This window comes from Nasonia vitripennis (genome assembly GCF_009193385.2).
Source record: "Nasonia vitripennis strain AsymCx chromosome 2 unlocalized genomic scaffold, Nvit_psr_1.1 chr2_random0002, whole genome shotgun sequence".
In the NCBI taxonomy this organism is placed as follows: domain Eukaryota; kingdom Metazoa; phylum Arthropoda; class Insecta; order Hymenoptera; family Pteromalidae; genus Nasonia; species Nasonia vitripennis.
In genome coordinates, this window is record NW_022279608.1 from 3439783 (window position 1) to 3448719 (window position 8937).

Consider the following 8937-nt stretch of genomic DNA (forward strand, 5'->3'; position numbering starts at 1 on the left):
TACAACGGCGGCCATCTTTGTCCCCATCCTTGTACGTCGACTGAGGCTCTTACCTCCCCTCTTTGGCCGCCATCTTGTCCCTATCCTTGCACATATACTACTGCTATACAGTGGTATAGGTGAAGAAGTGAGTATATAGGTAGCCTATAGAAAAAGCGATTCGTGTCACTGCTTGTATACAGTAAGGAATTGAGGAAACGGGAAATTGGGTAACCTGTGTGTGCGAGTAAGAAACATATAGGGAAGTCCATTGGATACCCAAGAAACGCTCACCGCGCATCGCAGTGTTGGCACCGCGCATCGCAAAGGGACACCACGTGAGAGTCTACGCTCCCCATAACCTCCCAACCATACCTCTCGCAGCGCAGCACAAGTCGCTACACGCATGGTGTGACAGCGTTTTATGGTTAGAATCATCTTCCGCGCACGGAGTGAACGTACATCGCGATTCGGCGTGCACGTCACTGCGAGTGTTTCTCGGGCACCCCGCTTTCTGGTGTAAACTTTTCTCCGTATAATGGGTAATGGCATTACGAGCCCAGCTCACAGCCATATTAGAAAAAGAAGAAGAAGAGACCAAACATTAGTCACTTAGAACTAACTTTAATATATTCATATTTTGTCAGTACATAATCATCATTTTTCTTGACAAGTCCTCCTTTCAATAGTATTGGGTAATTTTCTTTATGAGTTGCCAAGAAAATAGTATCAGTCCTGTCCTCAAAAACTTATGTAGAAGGTAATTGTGTATCTTTATCTGCATTTGTAAAAAGTATCAGCTCTGTCCTCGAAAACTTATGTAGAAGGTAATTGTGTATCTTTATCTGCATTTGTATATTTTTTTCCAACTGAAATTATTACTGAATTCTTAATTACCTGGTTGTATTGGAAAAATTCTCCTAAAGAGTTTTATTACATCACCACTGTTTTTTCATAGCGAAGGAGTGAGAAGCTCTGATTTGTGTCCAATTTGGATGTAAGATTTTTAAATACCAATTTGTTAGCCACATAATGAGTAATGGACAATCCTTCGACTATGAAGACTACAGTATGTGAGACTGTTGTATTTATCAAGCTTCATCCACCTCTCTGGTGAATAAGTTGCATGATGTCCAAGCATTAAGTACGCGAGAAGTCGCGGAACATCGCTAAGAAATATCGGTATCCTATCATCTTCACTAACATTATCACAATGACTGGCACATTCAACCACTTTTTCCATCATACTGTTCCATCTAATCAATAGTTTATATTTTAAATTTGTAAATTTATTTATTATTTTTATCTATTTTAGATGGGCGATCATCATAGTGCTGATAAACCAAAGCGCTTGGCTAATGGGTATAGTCACAGTTACTGGATGCGATAAGTAAAAAGAGAAACTTCATTTTATAAACATATGTTAGGATAGTAATAAGTTTACCGAACTAACAAAGTAATGTTGTATGCTTATGCGGATGATAGCTTACTCTCCCATACGGGGGAGATCAGTACTTCGCACTGATTGTCGCGGCGGAGCTGTTTGCGTAATAATAAAACACCAAGGAAAATTAAATTATTAACGAGAACGACTTACTTGCGTTTGTTGACGGGGATGACCCAAAGGTTGACGATCAAAACTCTCAAATCAAGTAATCTCTTAGACTCAATTATTTCAAAAATTCCTTTATTTGTTTCTGGAGACTTCAAATAATTTTCAAATGGAATAAGACACAATTTCCGTAAATGATGATCAAGACGGAATCACAATTAAGACTAGACTCCAAATTAAAGACTCAGAAATATAACTATAAAATCGAACTCTTAAATAGCGTCCTTACTCTTGGATCGCACACACAGGAATAAAAATCGGGGGAGGCGAAGCTTGAAGAAAACGTCATAGCTTTCTCCCACGCAGGGTCTTTACTTCTCCTCCGCACTTCAGTTTAGCCGCGCTCTCTTTCTTACTCATTAGGCCTTATGAGCCTAAGTACGATCAACGGCTAAACTGCAGCGTCGACTGTGCACGCGCGCTTTCACCGAGGCCATTCATTCTCTCATTCACACATGTTAATTGGTCCTGTCTCATTGCTTACTTTTTAAATCTATAATCATGTGATTATCATTTAGGTCATCATGTATTACTTTGAGGGTCTCGGGTGTTTCGGATTTATGTTGATTCTGGGCATTTACTCTGGCATTTTGTACTGAGTTGCTGGTAACAGGATTTTCTTCTCTGTTTTGTTTTTGGCTCTCCAGCCTGGCTATTTTTTCTTTCAGCTCCAATATGGTTTCTTTTAAAGGTTGTAGTTTGTCTAGAGGGGCTTCATCGGTTTGTTCTTGAGACCATTTTGCTTGTTTTTTGCAAGTTACGTCGTGCAAGCTGTATATTTCTGCTTCTATCATTCTCTTGCATTTTTCGTGGAACTTTGTGGTGGTGTTTCCTTGTGCAATGCGTGGGAGACTTCTTGGGTCTGCAAAGATCGCCTTGTATATCGGGTCACTTTCTTCTTTTGCAATTCTGGCCTCTTCTTCTGTGAAGTACTGCACATATCCATACGCTAGGCGTCCTTTCCTGTCTTTGACCGTCTCGTAGTAGGCTAGGGTTCCAAATTGCGCAAATTGTCAAAAGAACATCTCGTCCTTTTCTCTGTCATTTCCGTCCCAAGGGAGTATGCAAAACAATCGGTTTCTGATTACTTGCGTTTGTGCTTGTTGGTTCACTACGTGGATTTCAGATCTAACTGTTGGCTCTTCGTTCAGAGTAAGGTCGATCAATTCTCCCATTGGTACTCTGGGGTTTGAGGTTGTTGCTGCTCTTCTGTTGTTTTTCTTCAATTTGTTCTGTTTTGCTAATAATGATCTGAGTTCGTATACTCTCTGTGTTTCTCTTTCCGAGCTAAATGATATGGTGATCTTCTTTGTCTCTCGTTCGTATCTGTGTTTTTCTATGTAAGCGTTTTGAGGTTCTCCTATTTTCTCGAATTCTTTTACTATGTTCGATAGTGGAATGTCTACATCACAGAACATTGATATGGCGGTTCTTGGTCTAGACTCCATTCTGTTTCTTTTCCTTTTTTTTTATTCTGTAATTCGATTATGTTATCGTCATTAATAATATTTGACTATACGCTGTTTGGCTATGTACAAGCTTCCTGTAAAAATTCATGCTTAAATTTTGGTTAAAATTTGGTGAATTATGAGCATTCTGCTTCTTGTTTCGGTAATAGTAACATTTCCTTTGTGCTTTTTAGGTTTTACTTTCGAGGGTTTCGCGGTCTAAATGTGGGGTATTGGGGCTTTCGCGACTAATTGATATGTTTTCGAGTTTGAATTCTTCATCATTTGAGATTAGTTTTCGTCTCTTGTCATTTCTTTTGGGTAGTGGGTGGGCGTGTCTTTTGTTGAGACATTAGCATTTGCCAAGGCATTTCATTTTTATGATTATTACTACTATTATTGCTATGATTGTTAACTGAATAGTCACACTTCCGTATAGTGTTGTGTCATTTTTATAATTCTGTCTTTTGTGTTCGCCTATTTCCTCTAACTGACTCATTATTTCGTGTAACGATTTTCCGTCATTATTAGCTGTATTGGGTGTTAATATCTTTGTTGTTTCTATATCATGAACTTCTATGTCATTGTTTCTTTATTTAGGGACGGGTAAATGTCTGTTATTGTGAGGTTTATATCTGGTTTGTATAAATAAGTGTATTCTGTGTTCCTGGTTATTTCTCCAGTCATTGTGGCTTCTGCAGTTATTGCTATGCACGTAGGAGCTAAGTGCACAATTCCTGCCTCTTTTATTGTTATTTTGGTTTCGTGTTTGTTTTGGCATATAATATTTAATGTTTCTGGTTCAACCGTGGAATAAAGCCATGATTTATCATATTCTAAATACGTCCATTGGGTCTGCATGTTCATCCCGTAGCGTATATCGCAGTGGTTGATTGCTTTCTGGCTGGGATTTAGGAGTAATGTTATCTCACAGTCTCTGGATTCGGGCACGTTCCTAAGTGCTCCTAGGATCGGGCATATATCTGCATAGTGTGTCGTGATGCATGTTTGTCTCTGTTCTTCATTAAATTTAATATATCTTGTATGGTTGTAACTGATAGCTATGTATTCATGGGACGGTTTTATAAAAGCTTAACCTATTGTTTTGTTTTTCATCTTCTGTGGCACATTGATTGAGTGCATCCTGTATAATTGGTACAGCATTTGGTCTACTAGTGGTAGATGCAGCACGGCTAACGTTCGTTCGTTTTGGTGTATGGCATCGATGCTCGATATTTTAGCTAGTTCTTCTGCTCTCATATGCTCTGGTGGTATTGGGAATTCTAAGTCTCGACTCACTCTTTTCACGTCCATGTTCATTTGATGAAGCACATCTTGTTTCATGAGTTCTGGGTGCATTTTTCCTTCTTTTAGCTTCTGTAAAATTGTTAATAGTTTCTCGTTGCTTTTGATGACGTGGTCTAATGTTGATTCCAATCGTTTTACGTATATCATTATTTCGACTTGGTAATTAATTTCTTCCTTTTCTCGTAGCACACTTTTGATTGTTTTTGTTAACTCTCTTTCAAATCCTTGTAGCACTTTGTGATGGTTGCTGGTTATGTTGTATAGCTCCTCGAATTTTGGTGAGATTATGTGAGAATTGCTGTCTATCGGATGTACTATTTTGGTTTGATCTTCGAAAAGCTGGTCTATATTTCTGTTTATGTTCTCTACCTCGTCGTCGGTCACTAGTCCAAACAAACTATTGCTTATACTTCCTATTATGCCTAGTGGCACTAGTCTTCTTGCTCTGATGCTTCGTGGATGTCCCGCTGTTGGATATTGGATGTGTCCTAGACTTGCTATTGTTTCTTTTATTGTTTCTTGGATATTTGTTAACTCTTGCTCTTTTATTTATAGTAGGTCGATGGCTAAAGCGTGTCGGCACTTTCTTTCTTCCATTATTGTTTTACAGGTTTGAAACACTTCTTTGTACGAACTTCTTGCCCTGAATGACTGCATAAAATCTTCTACGTTGATGTAAATGTTTAGTTTCCATGTTGCTCTTTTTATTCTGATCACGTCCAATTTTTCAAAATATATTCCAGGATTGGGGTTTAGGGATTCTATTTGGTATACGGGTTCACACTTGTTCTCGTTGAGTAGATTGAATATTATTATAATATTTAAAATTCTCATCCTGTAACATTATTATTAATTAGTCGAAAGAGTCTGAATCATTATCATCGGGCTTATCCTCTACCGGTTTTAATTTGTCTATATGTTTTCTTATGCGTTTGCCGTTAGGGTATTCCAAAATAACATTTTACCTACCTAAAAATTCAATTATTTTTAGTGGTTTATTCCTATAAGCATCGAATTTACTTACACGGGGTTCATTAATTAGCCTCGCATACCCGCCTACCTTACCCTTAAATGTTTTAACCTTTTTATCGTATCTTTCTTTTGTTTTAACCTTGTTCGCTATTTAACAGGTTTCGCCTGCTAAAATTTTCATTTCCTCTAACCTTAATACTAAATCACGCATATAAACATTATATGTTTTTAATTTTTCGTCAGACAGTATTCTCAAAGGGAAACGCGCTATTCGCCCGTAAACTAGTTCGAATGGGGTGAAGTTAGTGGCTGCATGTACGCTGGTGTTATAGGTAAACGTCGCAAATGGCGTTAAATGGTCCCAATCGTCGTATCTCTCGGAGTATATTCTAATGAAATCTATAAGTGGGGCGTGGCTCCTTTCTACCTAACGACCCATTTGTTTGCGGTCTATATCCTGAAGTGGTGAGATGATTAATTTAAATAGTTTGAGTAGAGATTGGAAAGGAAACTGGTGCCTCTGTCTGAGAGTATGGCTTTCTGTGCTCCGAACTGGCAAATGAGGTACTTTGCTAGTGCATCAGCTATTGTGGTGGCATTAAGGTTCTTGATGGGTATGGCTATTAAATATTTCGTTAAATTACATTGCATTGTTAAGAGATGACAGTTGCCTCTTGGAGTCATTTTGAGTTTTCCAACTGTGTCAATTGAAACTTTGTCAAATGCTTCTATTGGAGTGTCCGTGATTATCATTGGTTCTCTTGTTTTGAATCTCTCTATCTTCTGCTCTTGGCAGCTTGCACATCTTCGAATGTAGTCTTGAACATCATTCCTCATTCCTGGGCAATAATATCGTTCTCTTATTTTCTGGTAAGTTTGATTGATTCCCTTGTGTCCTCCTGTTAGACTGTCGTGAAGATGGCTGATTATTTCTTTTCTGTGTTTTTCAGCTGGTACTTCTGCTTTTCCGTAACACATTGTCACTCTTATTCCGCTTTGATGAAAATGTTTGTAAATCATCTCTAAGATGGCTGGTGACTCTAATTGGTCTAATATATCTCCTTTTCTTGCCACTCGGAAACTTTTGATTTCTTTGTTGACAAGTGTTTCTTTTAAATTCTGAAGCGCCCTGTTTAAATCATCCATTTTGATTACGTTGAAGTATTTGTCTTTTATTATTACTGTGAATATGTGGTGCTTTTTAAATGGCGTGACTAGGACTTGTTCTGTTTTTAGCTTCTTACTTTTGATTTTTATTAGGTCTATGGCAACAATTTCTACTAACAGTCTAGTCACAGACCACGTGTTGTCACAGTCTGCTGATAGGAAATGAACAATGTTGTCTCTTTTGTGCGTGAGGCATTCTCTTATGGTAATTATGTTGTGAGGAATTTTCTTGAATTCTCTGGTTATGTGTGTCGCGGCATCCTCCGATTCATGATCATTTACTGCTGGAGTGTAGTTTTTGTTTAGTGGCTCCATGTCTGGTGGTATGGGCAAGAGAAAAGGCATTGTCACTTTAGGTGGTTTTGAAAATCTTTTATCTATTATTGATCCTTCTTTCACTTAACACTCCTAATTTTCTTCGATTTCTGATTTTATCTCTCGGCGTGCTGTTGGCTGTAGGACTGTCACTTTTTATTGTTGACGACACTGACAGCGTTCTTCTTGGTGGTGGCCTTATTCTGTCAGTTACACTTTCAACGTCCGATTCGTTCCCTGTATCATCTTTGTTTGATGTTTCTTGTAGTTTTTGTTGTGCTCGTTTTATTAGTTTTTGAACTCTCTTTCTCCATACATCGTCCACATCCGCCTCTTCGTCCGTGTAAAATCGTGGATCTGATGTGTAAATTGCTTCACGCACTTCATCTGGTACATGATCATCATCTGAGAAGTGCGAGGGTATCTTCATTTGTATTTCTATTTCCGTGCCTGATTCGGTTGTATTGGTACTTCTATCCATCTCATATCTCTTGATGCTTTCTTCAAACTTACTACTTGCTTCTTCTACTTCTTCTCTCGTGAGAGTTGTTTTGATTGATAGGTTCTTTATGGACTCTTCGTCAGTATATTTTCTTCGTTCTGGGATGTTTCTACTTCACTTACTTCTATGGCGATGTTGCTTATGGTCTTGTCTTGGTTCTCGCCTGAAGAAAACACCTCTTCGTCTTGTGTTTCTCCTTCTGTTGTTTCTGACTCTTCTTGCCGTAATCCGCTATTCCTGGGGTCTGGTATTGGAGGTTTATCCAAATCATTGTCTTCATTGGCTGTGGATGATAGCCATGATCTTCTAGATGGATTAACTGTCATCGATGTATCTGAATCTGCATCGGAACTTTCGGGAACTTCTCTCTGTTTTACAGTAGTAGCCTTGGATGTTGATGTTTCGGTTTGTGCGGGATTTTCTTTTTTTGTTTTTCTTCCTAATACAGCCGTCTTTGGTGCTTTTGGTATTGCGCCTTGTTTGATGTACTGACCCACTGGACTTTGTGTTTGCGTGTGCCTTGTTCTGGTTCTCTGTGCTATTACGCTATGGTCTAGTTTAGGTGCTTCTTTATTATTTTTGGAGCCTATTGGTCTCCCTCTTTCTCTGGGTTTATTTGTTATGTCACCTGCAGATTGTATTCTGCTTCTGGGCTGTATTGTTGCTTTGGATAGTGTCGTTACACTTGCTGATGATTTTTCTTGTTTCTTTTGTTTCTCTTCTATGACCATCACTTTAATACTAGGTAGATTCTTATTTATTTCTTCTTCAGTCATATCTGGTGGGTTTCGTGATAGTGCATCAGCGTTTTAATTTAATTTGCCTGGTTTATATTTGAAGGTATATTCGTATCTAGTGAATCTGAACATCAAGTTTCTAATTCTTTGTTCATGTTCCTGAAGATCTTGTTCTGCAAACCTCTGAGTACCTTCTCCATTAATCGTTGGAATGTAGCCGCTGCATTTTTCAATCCTTCCGGCATTCTGGTATATTCATAATGTCCATTTATTGTGGTGAAGGCCGTCTTGTAACAATCTTCTGGGGCCATTGGTATTTGTTGGAAACCACTTGCAAGGTCAAAAATGGAAACGTATGTGGCTCCTCCCAATTGATCCATTATGTCAGCGATGTTGGGTAGAGGGTAAGCATCTCTGATTGTCTTTTTGTTGAGCTCTCGGAAGTCGATTACCATTCTCCATCTCGGATTTCCGTGACTGTCAGGTTTCTTCGGTACTATCCATATTGGTGAATTGCATGGTGAGTTTGACTCTCTGATAATTCGGTCTTGTAACTTCTTTTCTACACTTTCTCTAACCACTTGTTTGTGTTTCGGTGGATGCCTGTATTGTTTCGTATTTATTGGTATATCGTCCTCTAAATGTATGTGATGCTGAATCATGTCTGTGCATGGTAGCTTGTCTCCAGGCAATAGGAATCTGTCTAGATAATCCTCTATGATGCGATCTACAATTTTTAATTCTTCTTTATTTAGGTGGCTTCTTCTAATGGCTTCTTTTACTCTCTCTAATCGTTTAATTTTGTTGACTATAATTTCGCCGTTAAAATCACTATCTGTCTCTTCTAAAAACTCTGGTTCAGTTTCGAACGGTATGAGTTCTTTGGCATCAACTTCT